At 54.8% G+C, this 19,274-nt stretch overlaps 1 protein-coding gene and 1 pseudogene across 1 annotated transcript in view; one reads left to right on the top strand and one right to left on the bottom strand.

Annotated features, from left to right (window-relative positions):
* The window catches only part of PLEKHG4B (pleckstrin homology and RhoGEF domain containing G4B), a 93,075-nt gene that overhangs the window by 12,819 nt on the left and 60,982 nt on the right, over nucleotides 1–19,274 (top strand).
* Nucleotides 11,178–11,908, bottom strand: LOC118151611 (peptidyl-prolyl cis-trans isomerase NIMA-interacting 4 pseudogene; annotated as a pseudogene).

Raw genomic sequence — 19,274 nt, 5'->3', positions numbered from 1 at the left:
CTTACCCACTCACCTCCATTCTTCCCTCAGTTCCCACCCAGTTGTAGCCAGGTTGTTCAGATGTGCTGGCCACTCAGCACCCAGTGAGCAGCCAGCGGAGCTGCCATGTGGAGTCAACTGAGTCACTCAGCAGGTCCCCTGTCTCTATCCCACTGTCCTGCTATATGGGGCTCTGTCACTGGGTCACTCAGCAGATCCCCTGTCTCTGTCCTACCGTCCTGCTATGTGAGGCTCTGTCACTGGGCCACTCGGCAGGTCCCCTGTCTCTATCCCACTGTCCTGCTATGTGGGGCTCTGTCACTGGCCCACTCGGCAGGTCCCCTGTCTCTGTCCCACCATCCTGCTATGTGGGGCTCTGTCACTGGGTTACTCGGCGGGTCCCCTGTCTCTGTCCCACTGTCCTGCTATGTGGGGTTGTGTCACTGGGTCACTCGGCAGGTCCCCTGTCTCTGTGTCACTGTCCTGCTATGTGGGGCTCTGTCACTGGCCCACTCGGCAGGTCCCCTGTCTCTGTCCCACCATCCTGCTATGTGGGGCTCTGTCACTGGCCCACTCGGCAGGTCCCCTGTCTCTATCCCACCGTCCTGCTATGTGGGGCTCTGTCACTGGCCCACTCGGCAGGTCCCCTGTCTCTGTCCCACTGTCCTGCTATGTGGGGCTGTGTCACTGGGTCACTCGGCAGGTCCCCTGTCTCTGTCCCACCATCCTGCTATGTGGGGCTCTGTCACTGGGTCACTCGGCAGGTCCCCTGTCTGTGTTCCACCGTCTTGCTATGTGGGGCTCTGTCCAGATGCTGGCCCCTTGAACACAAAGCCCATGCCACCACGCGGACCCACACCTCTTGTCACAAACACACCTTTCACCTCACGTGCTGGCTTATTTTTCGCTTCTCTTTCACTGGTTTCTTCCTCAAAAGCTTGTTTCTTCCTGTTTCTCCCATGCTGGGATTGCTAGAGCTGGGAAGCTGCCTGCCACGCCCTTTCTGAGTGTGAATTTGGGGGTCCGGACTCCAGCTTCGTCTGTTGACCTGAGATTTCTAACAGCTGTGCTTGGCCCCTCACTCTCTGTCTGGTGGGGCCCCCATGTTGCAGACTCACGGGCCGATTCATCATCTGGGCCAGGCTGTGTGATCCGCACATTGCAGCGGGGCCCTGCCCTTGCCTGTGGAGACTGCTTTCTGGGACCAGCTGAATGGAGACTTTACTGGGAGAGCAGGGCCATGAAAGGCACTGTAGCACTCCCTGTTCATACATCACAGGCTTCGCAGAGTAACTGCTGTTTTCATCATGCAAACAGGGTTTACATTTTCCTTTACAATACCTTCTATTGTGTGCTGAACCACACTGCTGCTTACTCCTGGCCTTACTGCGCTGAGTATGGCCTCATGAGATGTTCCTGTGGCACACTCTTAAGCCTTCACTCTGGTCTCCTTATTGAAAAAACAGAGATACTCGGCCCAGTCCTTGTACAACCTCAGCCTAGTCCCAGCACCCAATCCTGGACAGCCACAGCCCAGTCCCAAGAGAGACACACGCACAGCCTCAGCCCAGTTCCAGCACTGATTCCAGGACAGCATCAACCCAGTCCCAGCACTGATTCCTGGTCAGCATCAACCCAGTCCCAGCACTGATTCCTGGACAGCATCAACCCAGTCCCAGCACTGATTCTGGGACACCATCAACCCAGTCCCAGCACTGATTCCTGGACAGCATCAACCCAGTCCCAGCACTGATTCCTGGACAGCCTCAACCCAGTCCCAGCACTGATTCTGGGACAACCTCAACCTAGTCCCAGCACTCATTCCTAGACAGCATCAACCCAGTCCCAGCACTGATTCCTGGGCAGCATCAATCCAGTCCCAGCACTGATTCCTGGACAGCCTCAACCCAGTCCCAGCACTGATTCCTGGACAGCCTCAACCCAGTCCCAGCACTGATTCCGGGACAACCTCAGCTCAGTCCCAGCACTGATTCCGGGACAACCTCAGTGCAGTCCCAGCACTGATTCCTGGACAGCATCAATCCAGTCCCAGCACTGATTCCTGGACAGCATCAACCCAGTCCCAGCACTGATTCCTGGACAGCCTCAACCCAGTCAGTCCCAGCACTGATTCCGGGACAGCATCAACCCAGTCCCAGCACTGATTCCTGCACAGCCTCAACCCAGTCCCAGCACTGATTCCTGCACAGCCTCAACCCAGTCCCAGCACTGATTCCTGGACAGCCTCAACCCAGTCCCAGCACTGATTCCTGCACAGCCTCAACCCAGTCCCAGCACTGATTCCTGCACAGCCTCAACCCAGTCCCAGCACTGATTCCTGCACAGCCTCAACCGAGTCCCAGCACTGATTCCTGCACAGCCTCAACCCAGTCCCAGCACTGATTCCTGCACAGCCTCAACCCAGTCCCAGCACTGATTCCTGCACAGCCTCAACCCAGTCCCAGCACTGATTCCTGCACAGCCTCAACCCAGTCCCAGCACTGATTCCTGCACAGCCTCAACCCAGTCCCAGCACTGATTCCTGGACAGCCTCAAACCAGTCCCAGCACTGATTCCGGGACAGCATCAACCCAGTCCCAGCACTGATTCCTGCACAGCCTCAACCCAGTCCCAGCACTGATTCCTGGACAGCCTCAAACCAGTCCCAGCACTGATTCCGGGACAGCATCAACCCAGTCCCAGCACTGATTCCTGCACAGCCTCAACCCAGTCCCAGCACTGATTCCTGCACAGCCTCAACCCAGTCCCAGCACTGATTCCTGCACAGCCTCAACCCAGTCCCAGCACTGATTCCCGGACAACCTCTGCCCAGTCCCAGCACTGATTCCCGGACAACGTCAGCCCAGTCCCAGCACTTATTTCTGGACAATCGCAGCCCAGTCCCAGCACTGATTCACTCACAGATGTGCATGTGCCAGTAACTTAGTTGCCAGAAAAAAACTCAGCATTTTTTTTTTTGAGACGGAGTTTCGCTCTTGTTACCCAGGCTGCAGTGCAGTGGCGCGATCTTGGCTCACCGCAACCTCCACCTCCTGGGTTCAGGCGATTCTCCTGCCTCAGCCTCCTGAGTAGCTGGGACTACAGGCACGTGCCACCATGCCCAGCTAACTTTTTTTGTATTTTTAGTAGAGACGGGGTTTCACCATGTTGACCAGGATGGTCTCAATCTCTTGACCTCGTGATCCACCCGCCTTGGCCTCCCAAAGTGCTGGGATTACAGGCCTGAGCCACCGTGCCCAGCCAGCACTCTTAAAAGAAGACCAAATCCAGCTCTCAGCTTGCAGTGTCCACCATGTGCAGCATATAATAAACATTCCTAAAATAGGGTTCCTGTTGTTATAATAGGGTTATAAATGTTCCAATCTTAAGTAAATTGACGGTCAGTAACCTGATTTAAAGTGGTTTTAGGGCCAGGCGCGGTGGCTCAAGCCTGTAATCCCAGCACTTTGGGAGGCCGAGGCGGGTGGATCACGAGGTCAAGAGATTGAGACCATCCTGGTCAACATGGTGAAACCCCGTCTCTACTAAAAATACAAAAAAATTAGCTGGGCATGGTGGCGCGTGCCTGAAATCCCAGCTACTCGGGAGGCTGAGGCAAGAGAATCACCTGAAGCCAGGAGGCAGACGTTGTGGTGAGCCGAGATCGCGCCATTGCACTTCAGCCTGGGTAACAAGAGCGAAACTCTGTCTCAAAAAAAAAAAAGTGGTTTTAAAATTATTTTCTTCATATCAGTAGTGACTAATCTGATTTTATTATGCAGGTTTGAAAAGAGGAAGAGAGCTGTATTAATCACCATCTGGTATACAAGATAATTATGGTAATAACCCGTTTTTCTGGTGAGCAAGGCCCAGTGGCAGCCCTGCTCAGCCTCAGCAGAGTCTCTGGTAAACTGCTTTGCGTCCTTCCGGCTGCATCTCAATCTCCATTGCCGCACAACTCAGATTAAAAGGTGAAGTCTAACCTGTGGTCCTTTAGGAAAAACACAGAATCATGTGTAGTTTAAATCATATTTGTGGTTTTTCACTAACACCATAAATTACAGCCTGTCTGCTGGAAGGACTTAACATCAAATCAGGACAAGGTGCCAGCTCTCTTACTGGACAGAAGATGAAGGCAGGTTGTTCTGGGTTCTCGTGTTCCCTTCCTGAAGATGGAGAAATGCCAGATAGAGGATGAGGGCTGTTCTGGGTTCTCATGTTCCCTTCCTGAAGGTGGAGAAATGCTGGACAGAGGATGAGGGCTGTTCTGGGTTCTCATGCTCCCGTCCTGAAGGTGGAGAAATACTGGATAGAGGATGAGGGCTGTTCTGGGTTCTCACGCTCCCGTCCTGAAGATGGAGAATTGCTGGATAGAGGATGAGGGCTGTTCTGGGTTCTCACGCTCCCGTCCTGAAGGTGGAGAATTGCTGAATAGAGGATGAGGGCTGTTCTGGGTTCTCACGCTCCCGTCCTGAAGATGGAGAAATACTGGACAGAGGATGAGGGCTGTTCTGGGTTCTCACGCTCCCGTCCTGAAGGTGGAGAATTGCTGGATAGAGGATGAGCGCTGTTCTGGGTTCTCACGCTCCCGTCCTGAAGATGGAGAAATACTGGACAGAGGATGAGGGCTGATCTGGGTTCTCACGCTCCCTTCCTGAAGGTGGAGAATTGCTGGACAGAGTATGAGGGCTGTTCTGGGTTCTTACGCTCCCGTCCTGAAGGTGGAGAATCGCTGGACAGAGTATGAGGGCTGTTCTGGGTTCTCATGCTCCTGTCCTGAAGGTGGAGAATTGCTGGATAGAGGATGAGCGCTGTTCTGGGTTCTCACGCTCCCGTCCTGAAGATGGAAAAATACTGGACAGAGGATGAGGGCTGTTCTGGGTTCTCACGCTCCCATCCTGAAGGTGGAGAATCGCTGGACAGAGTATGAGGGCTGTTCTGGGTTCTCACGCTCCCGTCCTAAAGGTGGAGAATTGCTGGATAGAGGATGAGGGCTGTTCTGGGTTCTCATGCTCCCGTCCTGAAGATGGAGAAATACTGGATAGAGGATGAGGGCTGTTCTGGGTTCTCACGCTCCCGTCCTGAAGGTGGAGAATTGCTGGATAGAGGATGAGCGCTGTTCTGGGTTCTTGTGCTTCTGTCTTGAAGATTTCTCCATGAGGCTGATTCCTGTTACGGCCATGGATTGAGAGCTGTGGCTGGGGGCCCTGCTCAGAGGCTGCTTTGGAAGGATGTTAGGTGACACTTCAAATCCAGTCATGCGATCACACAGCATACCTCCACTTGCAACTTTTGTACCTCCTCCTTTTTATGTTGTTAGATGGAATCTGAAGGTGTTAGAAAAAACCGTAATTGATGATTTAGGTGGAATCTGTTGTCAGATCTACAATTCAGAAAAATTAGTTTCAAGTATCCTGTCATGGTATCATCGAGAATTGGTTGTTTCTCTTTTGGAAACATGCATGGGAATGGTTTGGGGAGGCCAGGTGTGCCATTCAAACACAGAATCCCAGACAGACCTGGTACAGCAGCTGGCCTCAGACACAAGGGAATTCGCTTTTCCTTTGAAGTTGGTGTGTTCTGGTTCCATTCAGCAGTGCTGCCAGCAGACCCTTGGAGAAAAGAGAATGAGAAGCTCCTTTGAGACCGGAGAAGCTGTATGCCTAACTAAGCCTACACATTTTGAGGACCTTTTTCTACCTAAGGGTTTCAAGACAGCTTAGCAGGAAAGGATGGTTATTATCATCCAGCTTCCTGAAGAACAGTGACATCCGGCGCCTGCAGAGGCTAGGGGTGGGGGGTCCCGTGGGCCGAGCGTGCCCTGCCCTCCCCTGCATCCCCTCCTGTTTCTCCTGCTCTGTGGTGGGACCAGGTCTTGATGGAAACCAGCAGTTTCCCTGTTGGATGCAACGGTAGAAAAGTTAGACTTGGTATAATTAAGACTGTGTTTTCTTTTACATTGGTGTAAACTTCTCTGGCCTAGTCATGGTTTCGAATGAACAAAGCCTTACTTCCGGCTTAAGTCACGTTTTAGCATGAAGAATCCAGCTCAGGACTGACTGGTTAATAGCAGTCTTGCACACTTTTTCTCCAGGGCCTTTGAAGGACTAAGAGTTAAATTCAGCCAAAAATGCCGTAAAAGCCAGCATTTCATTATCAGTTTGCATTTTGTATTTAAAAAGTAAGAAGCTTTGAATCCTTTTAAGATGAAACATACTGTTACTCTAATGGAGTAATTGGTGGTGAGGATCGTAACTGATGGGCAGTGAAGACTGTGACTGATGGGCGGTGGGGGCCGTGGCGGGTGCTGTGGGCCATGATGGGTGGTGGGGGCCGTGGTGGGCAGTGGGGGCCGTGGCGGGTGGTGGGGGCCGTGGCAGGTGCTGTGGGCCATGATGGGTGGTGGGGGCCGTGGTGGGCGGTGGGGGCCGTGGCGGGTGGTGGGGGCCGTGGCAGGTGCTGTGGGCCATGATGGGTGGTGGGGGCCGTGATGGGCAGTGAGGGCCATGGCAGGCAGTAAGGAATGTCACGGGTAGGGGGACTATGCTTGGGCTCCCAGGTGCGTCCCAAGGCTGTCACATCTCCCAAGTTTGGGGCGCCCCCGTAACACATTATGAAATTAAATGTAAAGAAGGGTAATGAGGGCTTGGCATGGCTGCTTTCAGACATTTTCCATGCACTTAACCATGAGTGGAAACCCCTGAGATACAGGCACTGGGTGCCTCAGTGTCTGGCTAAGTCTGTCCACAGCCCAGCTCCACTCACAGCTCAGCTATTCCTGAGCAGAATCAGGAAGGATCACATGGTGCTTCAGGTCACTGACGATGGAAACTTGAGTGTTAAACAGAGAATGGTGGCATTAAGTCCTCATCTGGAGACAGAGTTGGGGATGGAGGAGGGACAAGGGGCTCTGCTGTGCCGCCGGGTCAGGGTGGGAGCGCTTCCTTCCTCCCACACTACACAGGCGGGTGCCTCCTGGGCGCCTCCCTCGGGCTGCCTTGCAGGAATTTCTTCCCCTGGGAGCTGGAACAGCAGCTTCCCCGCGAAGGCCAGGCAGTCAACATTTTAGGCTCTGAGGGGCCACAGGGTCTTCGTCACAGCTGCTCAACCTGCCGACAGAGGGCAAAAGCAGCCACGGGCAATACGTAGACAGATGGTGTGACCGTCTTCCAGGAAGACTTTATTACAGACGTTGACATTTTAATTTCATAGGGTTTTCATGTGTCACCAGCCAGTATTCCTTTTCTGATCGTTTCGTCCCCTGGGGCCATAGTCTACAGATCCTTGAACATCAGCTAGAAACAGAAGAGCTGAGGGAGAGGCAAGGATTCCCGAGGACCCCAGGCCCAAGTCCTTGGTGTGCCTTCTTGTGTTTGGGGGCGAAGGGGCTTCTTCCCCAAAGCGCTCCCCATGAAAGATTCTGAACGCCTGTCAGGCAGAGGAGATTTCCCAGAAGATAGAAACCTCATCAGGCAAGGCAGATTCTGTGAAGTCAGGCCGTGCTTAATGGCATGACTGGCATAATTAATTCAGACGTGGGACTGGGTTGTGTGATCGTGGCTGTGGGACCAGCAGCACCTGTGGCTGGGAGATGCTGTCCTCATTCATCGCCCCTGCAGCAGCTGAGCATTTGTAAGTGTAGGGTAGCGTTTCTGCAGCCGTGTGGCGGGACATCCAGCTGGCGGCCTGGGTGCTGGGCATGCCTGCGCTCATGGGCCCCACTTAGGGGCAGCTTCATGGAGGGGAAGGACAGAGGATGAGCCCAGCCCCTGCTCTGTACCAGCAGCTGGCCGGTGGGGACTCTGCCATCGACTCAGCATGCTCATCCCTAGAATAGGCTCCTTGGTGCTCTGGCTCAGAAACAGCGTTTGGGGAGGACTGGTTTATGGAAACGCTTAGGGCAGGTAATTTTGTTTCATAACCCATCATTTGTTCTGTTTGTGATTTCAATGTCAAGTCTAGGGGTAGGAATGCAGATACCATTTCCCGCAGGATGAAATGGGAAGATGCGATCCTCCTAAAATGGAAAAGGGCATCATGTTAGAGAAACGTCCATGGCCTACAAACCGGCGATGTCCCAGGCCCTGGGGGCAGCTTGTCCTGGGGAAGGCAGCCTCTGGCAGGCCGTGCTGGGTGTACCCTGTGGGGTCCTCCTGTCCCAGCCCTCACAGTCAGTGACCCTGTGAGCTCGTCCCACACACTGGCCAAGGAAGCAAGGCTCAGATGCAGGAACGCATACAGGGCTGGCCACTTGGTTGATCAAGCCCGGGACCCACACGCCTACTGGCTGCCCACCCCTGAACCCCGTTGGGTAGGTGAGCAAGTGTGGGGGGAGGGGTTCTCCCACTGGTCTGTGAAGCACCCGCAGCCCCAGAGTTCTTCCTTCAGGAGAGGCTTTCAAACTGGCTGAGCTTCAGGGTGACACCTGCCGATTCCATCTTAGCGAGTTTTCAAAAATACTACCTGAGTCCAGGCAGATAGGATAAGGAGGAAAAATATAAAAATCTGTTTTTAAAAGAAATTTGTGGATTTGGGCACCTGAGCAGGGAGGAAAGGAAAGAAGGTGTCAGGATAGCCTCATTCTGCTCATAAATGTGAAAGAAGCTGGCCTGGCGGAGACCTGGAGAGATGCTTCTGAGCAATTGCTGGGCGAGGCATCCCAGCACCACGCTGGCAGGACAGGGGCTCGCTGCCGACAGGGTTTGGTGGCAGTAACCCCAGCACCCACAGTAACCCCAGCACCCACAGTAACCCCAGCACCCACAGTAGCCCCTGGCACCCCACAGTAACCCCCAGCACCCACAATAACCCCTGGCACCCCACAGTAACCCATGGCACCCACAGTAACCTGCGGCACCCACAGTAGTCCCAGCACCCACAGTAACCCCAGCACCCACAGTAGCCCCTGGCACTCCACAGTAACCCCCGGCACCCACAATAACCCCCGGCACCCCACAGTAACCCACGGCACCCACAGTAGCCCCGGCACCCCACAGTAACCCCCGGTACCCCTCAGTAACCCCCGGTGCCCCACAGTAACCCCCAGCACCCACAGTAACCCCAGCACCCACAGTAATCCCTGGCACCCCACAGTAACCCCCGGCACCCACAGTAACCCCAGCACCCCCTAGTACACTGCACTCCACATGCCACAGTGTCTCGCATCTAGTAAGGCGAGTGTGAGTTCAGAGGAGGCTTTTTTGGGCTTATGTTACTAATCATTATTTTGTTCACTGGCTGGCCTTATTACACAAGGTACACGGCCCCAGGGCTTGAGCCCTGAGCTCCTCTATCTCAGTGTTCTCTGAATCTGAACCAGAGAACTGAAAATTGTTGATACCATGAAAAAGTGAATTCTATGAATGATAAAACCCAGAGTTGTTTCTGAAACAGCCTCAGCTTCCTGGGTACAGACAAGATTCAGGTATGCCACATGGGACCTCCCACCTCATGGAGCTTAATCTCCCCAGAACACCCTGAGCACCAGCTCCATTTCAGAATTGCACCCACGTCATCCTCTGCAGATAGTTGCATTCCTTCAAGCACAGTGCAGGACACCTGTCCAGAGAGAGCCCTTTGGTGGAGATGGGAACCACACCAAGGTAGGTGCCATGGCTGCCCTGGTGGACAAAGGCTTCGGGTTCCAGTGTCTAGGAGCATCAGCCAGGCTGGGCTGGTCACGGTGTGTCAGCAGCAGAGCCAAACAGTGGTTAGTTAGCACAGCGAGGCTTGCTCCACTCCCACCTGATCTCGGCACACGGCCGCTGCCTCTGGGTGCAGGCTCAGGAACGGTTTCTCTATGGGGTGCTGCCCGGCACGTGGCACCAAGGTGGGGCATGTGCCAGCTCCAGAAGCTTCTCAGAACTGATGCTCCTTGTCCCACTGCTTTCTTTTTCCCGTGGCCATGCCTGATGCCACTCTGCAGGTAGGTGCCGTCCTTCCCTGGGAGGCAGAGGTTCCGCAAGCAGCTGCCCAGGAAGGGGGCTCTGTGCTGCAGGAGGCTGTGGCAGTTCCACCTCGCCCGGTGGCAGCGGGACACCCTTCTCCAGCACTGTGGAGAACGGGTGTGAGCAGCGGTGTCTTCCCAGGCCTGCTGAGTGCTTTTAAGCGCCCAGGCTTCCTTGCCCTTTTTGTCAAACATTGCCTTCCTCCCTCTCTGAAGATCTTTTAGACTCTCTTAGAATTGATCCCATAAACACACAGAGGCAGGACATATGGAGCAGATGCTCGTGCCAGGTGGCCGTTGGATCCCAGCTCTGATACCAGCAGGCAGGCTTGGGTTCCTCCCTGCTCACAGGCACTCACGAAGGTTCCATGAAAGAGCACTCATGAAATCATAAAAACTGTGCCTGGTGCATGGCATGAGCCCTCGTGTTAGCCATTACCAGTTCTGAGACCTTTCACATCTGGGACATAGGACTCAATGCCCCAGTGCCCCAGGAAGCCCAAGGCTCAGGGCACTTGGTGCCCCTGGATGGCCGTCCATGCACTCGACCCTGTTGGGGAGCTCAAGTAGGACTGTCGCTGTGGTGAGCCCAGCCCATGCTGGGCGAGGAAGGAGATGCTGGTCAGCCCCAGCCCTCGGGACCTGATAGTCTAGCTTGGGAGACACGAGAGGACAGCCCAGTACCCAGTGAGTGGCTCTGAGTTGAAGAAGGGAGAGCCCAGCCCAGGTTGGGAAGGTGAACTTGGCACCCAGTGGCCCAGGGCTCAGTGGTGGAGAAGCCATAAGCCACAGGCAGTGCTGCTACTGCCCATGGCACAGGAAGGGCTGAGAAGTGGTGAAGGGGTCTCTGAAGGGCTGGTGCAGGGTCAGCCAGAGACGCTGATCCAGACGCACCGGCCCAACTTGGGACCGGCTTGGACCTGCTCGCCAGCCAAGGAGGGGCCGTGTCACACCAGTGCCATAGTGCAGGCCCTACCCTGCCCGCCAAGGAGGCCCAGCACTGCAGCGAGGCTGCCTCGGTTTCCAGGCCACACCCCCAGGGGGTTTGCACAAGCAGGGCAGCCCCAGGGCTCCCGAGTGTGTTCCACCACCAGAGGTGCTGCTGGGATCCTCAGGACTCACCAGCGCCTGACGACCACATAGGTGGCAGGGGCGTCCTGAGGTCACATCCCTGCAGGCTGGCGGGATCTCTTCCTGCTCTGGCATCACAGTTCAGGAGCCTCAGGAATCTGATTCCTGGATTTCCACTCATAGCAGCCACGGTTTCCCTGGAAACAGCTGCTGTTTGAAGAACTGCCTCCGCGTCTTGACATGGGCAGGGTGTTTGGTGAAAAGAAAGTGACCTGAGCTTCTCAGTGACCACGTCTCTCATGGAGGCTGCTTCCTCTTGCAGACCAGCAACCTTAGCAATGTCTCCATTTGCTCACTGGCAAATACTTGTTGAGAATCCAGTTCAGTGAGGAAATTGTAGATGGCAGGCACTTCACTACTGATAGAAATCGCGCGGCCGCACAGTTGTTAGGATGAAAAGGGGCAGAGGGCTGGCGGCATACCTGCAGCTTGAAGATGGCTCTTCATTTTTTTTCCAGTTTTTCATATGATTCTGTTTTCTTCCTTCAACCATAATAATATGATATCTGAATGTTCTCTTAACTGGTGGGTCTATAGACACAGGCTTATCCATCCCACTGGCAGGCAAGGCAAATGCTACTGTTTGAAATGGTCCCACCACGGACCCACTGGTCGCCCCACCCAAGTCACCCCTGCCTGGCTTTACCTTCACTGGATGTGCAGCCTCTTCACTGAATTCATCCCGGACTTGAACTTTTCCACGGCTTCCACGATCTTGCCACGCTTTTCACAGAGGGTGTCTGGCCTTTACTGCACTGCCACCACCTTTGGGACCTTGTCAGCACTATCACTCCCAGAGGCTGCTCCCCGTTTCCCCGCTTTTCCAGAACCACTGTTTCCATGGGGCGGCATCTTGGAAACCTGCCGTTGAACCCTGCAGCCTCTTTTTTTCTGTTTTACTACCGTATTGTTCTGAGTGTGAGAGAACTGGGAATAGCTGAACTCTTCAGAACTGTGGCCCTCCTAGTTATTTTCAGTTCCTTGAGGAGAGCACAAGTGCTGCTGTCCAGGAAAGGCATCTGGGCAGGCAGGGTCCATCCCCGGGGCTGGCGGGGTCCGTCCCCGGGGCTGGCGGGCTGGCAGCCCACCCCATCCAGAAGATACTTCCAGTCCTCGGATGAAAATGTTGCTGTTTAGATTTCATGATAGAAATTACCTTAGGCCTAAATGGAGTTATTTTAAAATACATGCAATGTTATTTATTTCAAGGTATTTTGTTCTCAGTTTGGCAGAAAAATCTGCCAACAGTATTAGGTGGCCAATTTCATGAACATGTAAAACTGCACTTAAAATTGTCCACAGTGTGCTCACATTTCAAAACCCGAAACAAATTTAAGTGAGAGGTTTTCTCAGGACCTTGCTCTCCAAGCCCCTTGCATCACTAAATTCATGAATGGCTCCTCCTGTAGCAGGGTGAAGGCTGAAAACAGATTTCGGTGTGGAAGTAAGATCCAGAGCCCAGGGCGGGTACACAGGCAGGGGTGGGAGGAGAGTAGGTACCCACAGGGAGACCCAGGTGCCGCATGCAGCTTCTGAATGTGTGTGTGTACATGTGTGTGCCCACAGGCAGACTGAGGTGCTGGTGCTATGTGCAGTTCTGAGTGTGTGTGTGCATGTATGTGCCCACAAGGAGACCTAGGTGCTGTGTGCAGTTTGAGTGTGCATGTGCATTGTGTACCCACAGGCAGACCGAGGTGCTGTGTGCAGTTCTGAGCGTGTGTGTGTGTGCAATGTGTACCCACAGGCAGACCAAGGTGCTGTGTGCAGTTTGAGTGTGTATGTGCATGTACGTACCCACAGGCAGACCGAGGTGCCGTGTGCAGTTTGAGTGTGTATGTGCATGTATGTACCCACAGGCAGACCGAGGTGCTGTGTGAAGTTCTGAGTGTGTGTGTGTGTGCATTGTGTACCCACAGGCAGACTGAGGTGCTGTGTGCAGTTTGAGTGTGTATGTGTATGTATGTACCCACAGGCAGACCGAGGTGCTGTGTGCAGTTCTGAGTGTGTGTGTGTGTGTGCATTGTGTACCCACAGGCAGACCGAGGTGCTGTGTGCAGTTAGTGTGCATGTGCATGTGTGTACCCACAAGCAGACCGAGGTGCTGTGTGCAGTTCTGAGTGTGTGTGCATGTGTGTACCCACAAGGAGATGTGTGTAGTTTGTGTGTGTGTGTATGTGTGTGCACACAGGAAGACTGAGGTGCCACATGCAGTTTCTGAGTGTGTGTGTATGTGTGTGTGCTGAGAGATGCAGGGCACAGTTTGTGTGTGTGTGTGTGTGTGTGGATGTGTGTGCACACAGGAAGAGTCAGGTGCCACGTGCAGTTTCTGTGTGTGTATGTGTGTGTGCTGAGAGAGATGCAGGGCACAGTTTGTGTGTGTGTGTGTGTGTGTGTGTGGATGTGTGTGCACACAGGAAGAGTCAGGTGCCACGTGCAGTTTCTGTGTATGTGTGTGTGCTGAGATGCAGGGCACAGTTTGTGTGTGTGTGTGTGTGTGGATGTGTGTGCACACAGGAAGAGTCAGGTGCCACGTGCAGTTTCTGTGTGTGTATGTGTGTGTGCTGAGATGCAGGGCACAGTTTGTGTGTGTGTGTGTGTGTGTGTGGATGTGTGTGCACACAGGAAGAGTCAGGTGCCACGTGCAGTTTCTGTGTGTGTATGTGTGTGTGCTGAGATGCAGGGCACAGTTTGTGTGTGTGTGTGTGTGTGGATGTGTGTGCACACAGGAAGAGTCAGGTGCCACGTGCAGTTTCTGTGTGTGTATGTGTGTGTGCTGAGAGAGATGCAGGGCACAGTTTGTGTGTGTGTGTGTGTGTGTGTGGATGTGTGTGCACGTGCGCAGGTGTGGAGGTACTCTATGTGTGCCCATGTGTGGAGACTCATGGGCAGGGTGCAGTTCTTACCCGATTCTCTTCCCGCCAAGGTCTGCCAAGTGCAGGCGTGGGAAGAGGCTGGAGTGTGCAGCCTCGGGGCTGCCTGCTGGGATGTGCTGGTGTAGACCCACCTCTCTTGGGCTTTAGGGTTAGACATAATGGCTTATCATTAATGCTCAGCCAACAGTGATGCCGCTCCAGGTCCTGCCCACCTCTGCCTGCTGGAGAAGGGTGCCAGCCCTGCGGAGACAGCCACACATACTGTCGGGCACAGCCCCTGGGGCCCATGGGTCAGGCCTGCTTGATGTTTGCTGCCAGGGACCCTGGCCCCCGCAGACCCCATGCTCGGCCCCTCTGGGGTCCACTGCTCTTCTGCTCTGTGCCCTGTCCTGGGCACCCAGGCCCTGGCTCTTCCCTGTCCTGCCGTTGTAAGTTCCACAACGTTGCCCCTGAGCCTCCAGCGAGCCTGGGCATTCCTGGCTGCTGGCTCACCATGGAGTCTCTGGTGCTCCCTTCCCCATCTGCTCACACAGCAAGACCTTCTCAGCTTCGGGCCCTGCTCAGATGCCCCTTCTTGCGGGAAGCTGGCCTGGACGCTGGGTGCTGCTGAGGGCTCACCCTGGGATCCCACCTGCCCACCCCCGCCCTGGGTCTGGCATCACCATGGCTTGTGAGTCCTGGAGGGCGGGGGTTGCCCTGGGCACAGGCTTGGTGGGCATGTCTCAATGAGGAGGGAACTGAGCTGAGGCCTGCACCGGACTTGCCCTGGTGTGGCTGGGAGCTCTGGCTAGACCTCAGTGGGGCTCACCTGAGAGCAGCCTGCATCACCGCATGGCCCAGTAGCTCCCAATCCAGTGATCCGGGTGGGGCTGGGGTAGCAGCCTGGGTCCATGTGTGCCAGGTGTGTATACCTGGGCTTCAGGGAGATAGGAATCGGAGTGTGGTGGAGTGGAGCAGCACCTTTCCAGCACGGTCACCACATGGGCTTGGGGAATTAGGAGAGACGGAGGCTCAGGACAGAGGCACCCAGCTTGACCTGCCTCCGAAGCACTCAGCCACCCCCTGCAGCCAGGGCCTGTGTCTCCAGTGGGCTTCACATGTGCACTGGGTTGGATATGGGAATCGGAAAATCATTTCAGGGAGCAAGACATTTGCTGGGTGAAGCTTTCAACAGGACCTGGGAATCTTTCTAAATCTACTCAGGTGACAAAGTCAGTGCCTTAGGAATTGGGGATTATGTGGCTTCTGGTGATTGCTGAACTCTTCAAAGAATATAGAACGGAAACTCAGGGAGGCAAAGCACGTTCCCTCTTTCCCTCTTGCCATCCTTCCTTCCTGGCACCCTCTTGTACCAACTTTGGGCCAATGGAACCTTTAGCCTTAGAAGCATCTTCAGCCTCCCCAGCGGAGAGAGTCAAGAATCCAAATACACAGTAGCCTGATTGGAAAGCAGGGCTGGTGTAGACAGACCGGGTGCAGATGGCTGGATATAAACAGACCAACCTGCACACCAAACCCTGTTTGGGATGAGGCTTCTAAACAGGTTTTGATTCAGTGGTGGTTTCTGAGTCTGCACAGACAGGAAACCAGAGATGGGCACAGGCACCTGGGCCGGATGCCAGGAGCCATCACTGGGCCCCGATGGGCTTGAGCGGTTGTGACCAGGTAGCAGCCAGAGCGAGCCTCCTGGGGGTGTGGGTTTCATGCCTGACCTTCTCACTCACCACCCTGCTGCACTGAGAAAGTGACCATTGATGGGAACTGGGACAGAGCGGGGCAGTGTGGGCACCCCTGCCATCCCCAGGGGCCCTGCTTGGAGGAGCCACGGATGTCTGCTGCCCACAGATGTCCTGCTTTTTTGTAGGCAGATCATGAGATCAGGAGTTTGAGATCAGCCTGGCCAACATGGTGAAACCCTGTCTCTACTAAAAATACAAAAATTAGCTGGGCACAGTTAGTGATGGCACACACCTGTAGTCCCAGCTACTCGGGAGGCTGAGGCAGGAGAATTGCTTGAACTCTCGAGGTGGATGTTGCAGTGAGCAGAGATTACACCACTGCACTCCAGCCTGGGTGACAGAGCAAGACTTCGTCTCAAAAAAATGGAATCTGGCCAGAGGCAAAGGCCACAACAGTGAATTATAAGTTTCTGGGTGATAGGTACCTCCCATGCTTCCCACTCCAGGTGTCAGGCCCTGGGCTGCAACAGAGGGACCCGCTAACCATGGGTGACACAGAAGCTGGGGCAGGGCCGGGCTGTGTCCCCTGTGGGTGTGGAGCTGCGAGCCAGGGAGTGCAGATAGGGGGAGAAACCAGCATCTTGACTTTAAAATGTCACCCTCATTTCAATAAAATTTTTAAAGTTAATTGGAAAAATCTTTCATTGAAGAGTGAAGCTTTAAAATGGGTTTCTAGATACCCTCTTCCATTCCTGCTCTACCGCCACCGTCCCATTGGCCAAGTGACTGCACAGAGTTCAAGGCAAAGCTCAACAAAGTGCTGAAGGACCAGCGGGGACCAGAACTGCTCCAGCTGCTCTGCAGCACAGGTGTACACACCCATGCAATCTGTAGCACACGTGCACACACCAGGCACTCTACAACACAGGTGTACATGCCCACGCAATCTGCAGCACACGTGCACACACTGGGCACTCCGCAGCACACATGCACACACCCACGCAATCTGCAGCTCACATGCACACACCCACGCAATCTGCAGCACACATGCACACACCCACGCAATCTGCAGCTCACATGCACACACCCACGCAATCTGCAGCACACATGCACACACCCACGCAATCTGCAGCACACGTGCACACACTGGGCACTCTGCAGCACACATGCACACACCCACGCAATCTGCAGCTCACATGCACACACCCACGCAATCTGCAGCACACATGCACACACCCACGCAATCTGCAGCACACGTGCACACACCGGGCACTCTGCAGCACACATGCACACACCCACGCAATCTGCAGCACACGTGCACACGCCGGGCACTCTGCAGCACACATGCACACACCCACACAATCTGCAGCACACGTGCACACGCCGGGCACTCTGCAGCACACATGCACACACCCACACAATCTGCAGCACACGTGCACATGCTGGGCACTCTGCAGCACACATGCACATACCCACGCAATCTGCAGCACACGTGCACACGCCGGGCACTCTACAGCACACATGCACACACCCACGCAATTTGCAGCACACGTGCACACACTGGGCACTCTGCAGCACACATGCACATACCCATGCAATCTGCAGCACACATGCACACGCCGGGCACTCTACAGCACACATGCACACACCCACACAATCTGCAGCACACATGCACACGCCGGGCACTCTACAGCACACATGCACACACCCACGCAATCTGCAGCACACGTGCACACACTGGCCTCTGCAACACACAAGCACACACCTACGCAATCTGCAGCACGCAGGCACACACCAGGCACTCTACAGCACATGTGTACATGCCCACACAGTCTGCAGCACACGTGCACATGCCCACATGGTCTGCCTCAGTGAGGCTCAGATCTCATAAACCGGAAGACCTTTGGGTTTAAAGTCGGCACGCATTTGTACATTTGGCAGAAACAAGAATCCTGAGTTCTGTGAAAGTAAGAAACTGGGCTGAGCTGGTAGATGTGCGCTTGTAGGTCCCTGACGTGTCTGCTCCCTCTCCTCGGCCCAAGGCCTGGACACAGCTGGCAGCTGCTCTGCCCACACGCACTCTGCCCGTCCAGGTTCACACTTCGTCAGAGTCCTGCGCACATACACTGCAGCCCCCTCATCAAAGCAGTCATCTGGTTGTAGCACCCCCAAAGGCGCTTCCCAGAATTGGGTGGTGCAGGCACACCAGGCCAGGAGACAGCACGCACTCTGTCCTTGAGGCACACGGGACTCATGAACAGTCGAAGGCTACGTGAGGCCTGCTGTGAACAGGCCTGGTTCATGACTCACCTGGCTTGCTCAGTGCCTCATCCCAGACTCTCGGTCTGCAGGCAGCTTCCCTGGGGCAGCTGAGTGGCCCCACTGGGAGCCGATCTGAGGAAGGGGTACAGGTGGGACCCCTGAGTGGAGCACGTGGCCTGCCCCAGCCACCGTGGAATCAGGCAGAGGCAGGGCCAGGGCCTGACGGTGCCACCTTCTTCATGCCGGGCAATTCAGACGGCGGCCCTGGAGAAGGTAGCCGTGGTCAGCTCTGGGCTGCTGACCACATCTAGACGTGAGGGTGGGGGAGGACTGGGCCTGGATTTGGGCATCGGAGAAGTAGGAGGACGCGTCTCCGGGGATGGTCCAGTGTCAGCCTTTCAGCTCCCGCAGAACAGGTCATTCAGGATGCCTCTCCTGGATCCCATTCCTCTTACTTCCTGGCCATCTCTCCTGTGTCAATTGAGCCTTTGCCCCAAATCCCAAAGCACAGCTGTCCCGGTGCCCATCGGGGAGGACTCTGCCCCCGGCCGAGGCTGGCCCGCTCCTCCTCGTGGACTGCAGGTTTGCTGTGTGACTCGCGTGTGATCCGAGTTTCCGGATGCTGGATCACATCAGCACTTCTGCACTAACTCAGACCGTATTTAGAGCGTTCCTGTCGACAAGTCAGTGACCCTGTGAGGCTGGTGGGAATGAGCCAGTGCGTGCCGGGGAAGGGAGCAGACCCCTGGAGTCGCCGGGCCGGCTGGGGGCTTCTGCCAGTGGGATGCAGGACACGGGAGCCCAGCCCAGACCTTCGCTGAGTCACGCTGTTCCCAGGAGCTGAGCTCTGCTGCAGGTACCGGCAACAGGACAGAGCCTTCTCCCACTGCAGGCCGGAGGAGCCCGTTTTATTTTCAGTTTCCTTAGGATGTTACCTGTGTGATTAGCTATTCAGAGGTGTCTCACGTGTAACTGCTGTGCCGTTAAAACTGATTTCACCGTTTCTAACTTCCTTGGCTTGCACCGTCCTGCACATCACACACACGGGAGCCCTGTGGTATTTCCTCAGGGAGTGTTTCCTCTACAAACAGCACTACACATTTTTAAACAAGAATCATGTCTCTTCACAAAAGCATGTTGCACCAAAATGCCAAACAGAAATCGGTCGGTAGCTGGCAATACTTTTTTGGGTGCCAAATGGCAACAATTCGGCGACCGTGAGAAGGGTGTCCTCAGGGTTTCGCCATCAGTACTGTTTAAATGAAAACAAAATCATCGACACAGTTAAAATGTATTGGCTGTGGATTAACTTGTTTTCTGAGAAAAAAAGTGGCACATGGACCAGCTCCGTCCTCCCCATGAGTGGGTGTCTGCTCATGTGAAGCCAGGAGAGCCGGGAGGAGC

Source organism: Callithrix jacchus, chromosome 2 (genome assembly GCF_049354715.1).
Source record: "Callithrix jacchus isolate 240 chromosome 2, calJac240_pri, whole genome shotgun sequence".
Lineage (NCBI taxonomy): Eukaryota > Metazoa > Chordata > Mammalia > Primates > Cebidae > Callithrix > Callithrix jacchus.
Note: the sequence above shows the minus strand (reverse complement) of the source record. Positions and strands in the feature narration are given on the sequence as shown.